The sequence below is a fragment of the Dama dama genome, chromosome 30 (genome assembly GCF_033118175.1).
Source record: "Dama dama isolate Ldn47 chromosome 30, ASM3311817v1, whole genome shotgun sequence".
Taxonomy (NCBI): Eukaryota; Metazoa; Chordata; class Mammalia; order Artiodactyla; family Cervidae; genus Dama; species Dama dama.
This window is the reverse complement of record NC_083710.1, coordinates 30,957,441-30,959,473: the sequence shown is the minus strand read 5'-3', so window position 1 is coordinate 30,959,473 and position 2,033 is coordinate 30,957,441.

Genomic DNA, 2,033 nt, shown 5'->3' with positions numbered 1-2,033 from the left:
TTCTATATGACTGGGATCAAGTCCAGTAAAAAAATCATTGAGGCTGAAAGAAGCTGGGACTGTGCAATATAGAAAAGCTGTATTATTTTGAGCATATTTCCTTCTTTTGTATTTTATTAGGTCACAAATAGTTCTCAAGTTTTTTTCTGTGGCTGTCTTTTGGAGAGGACATTACAAATGATAGTGATTCCATGACAGACATTCTTTCCTCCTAAATGGCTCAGAGAACTCCAGAGGACACAAGGCTATTTTTATTCACTGGAGCATGGGCGTCAGTAAGACAGAACTGCTGGGCTGGTGTCCTTCTGATAAAGGGAACAAATGCATTTATAAGCCTTCTTGAAAGGATGAAACAAGCTCATGGAAAATCAGGGAGAAGCAGATGTAATTATACAGAGAATCACAAGACACAGACTTAGAGATAATTAGGAACAGTGTGAGTGAGCAGCAGTGGAACATGGAAATTTATAACTGATAAACAACAGATAAATGTGTGCATGCATGCTCAGTAGCTCATTTGTGGCTGACTCTTTGCAACCCCATGGTCTGTAGCCTGCCAGGCTCCTCTGTCCATGGAATTTTTCAGGCAAGAATACTGGAATGGGTTGCCATTTCCTACTCCAGGGGATCATCCCGACCCAGGCATCAAACCCTCGTCTCCTGCATTGGCAGGCAGATTCTTTAACACTGCGCCATCTGGGAAGATAAATAGTTGTCAGTTCAGTGTTCCATTGTGTCTGACTCTTTACAACCCCATGGACTACAGCACGCCAGGCTTCTCTGTCTGTCACCAACTCCCGGAACTTGCTCAAACTCATGTCCATCAAGTTGGTGATGCCGTCCCACCGTCTTATCCTCTGTCATCCCCTTCTGCTCCTGCCTTCAATCTTTCCCAGCATCAGGGTCTTTTCCAATGAGTCAATTCTTCCCATCAGGTGGCCAAAGGATTGGCATTTCAGCTTCAGCATCAGTCCTTCCAATGAATATTCAGGACTGATCTCCTTTAGGATTAACTGGTTTGATCTCCTTGCAGTCCAAGGGTCTCTCAAGAGTCTTCTCCAACACCGCAGTTCAAAAACATCAATTCTTCAGCATTCAGCTTTCTTTATAGTTCAACTCTCACATCCATATATGATTACTGGAAAAACCATAGCTTTGACTAGACGGACCTTTGTCGGCAAAGTAGTGTCTCTGCTTTTTAATATGCTGTTTAGGTTGGTCATAGCTTTTCTTCGAAGGAGCAAGCATCTTTTAATTTCATGTCTGCAGTTACCATCTGCAGTGATTTTGGAGCCCAAGAAAATAAAGTGTCTCACTGCTTCCACTGTTTCTCCCATCTATTTGCCATGAAGTGATGGTACCAGATGCTGTGATCTTAATTTTGAATGTTGAGTTTTAAGCCAACTTTTTCACGCTCCTCTTTCACTTTGATCAAAGGCTCTTTAGCTCTTCTTCACTTTCTGCCATAAGGATGGTGTCATCTGCATATCTGTTATTGATATTTCTCCCAACAATCTTGATTCCAACTTGTGCTTCAGTTGTAGCTGGGCTGAATTTTGAGAGGTGGTTTGAAAGATCTAATCGACAGGTTATCTACATGGTATTTAATGGAGTTTAGCTCCTACATTGACTTGTTTGTTATTCTTTTTAATTAAAAAGTGAAAAAAAAATTTGGGCTGCACTGTGTAGCATGTGAAATATTAGTTCCCCAACCAAGGATTGAACCCATGCCCCCTGCATTGGAAGCATGGAGTCTTAACCACTGGGCCACCAGAGAAGTCCCTGACTTACTTTAATATTTAACTAAATGCTAATTTTGACCCCATGCATCATTTTATATATTCAATCCATGGGTTGGAAACACTGATCTTCAGATTGCTGAAGAGCAAATTAATTAGACCTGTAAATGGTTTTTAAGCTACAAGTAATAAGAACTAAATATTAGAAAGTGGTGCTAAGACTACAGCTTGTAAACAGTGTATAGGTTTCTGTTTGCTGGAATAATTACCCATATGCAAGAGTTGCATATGCAA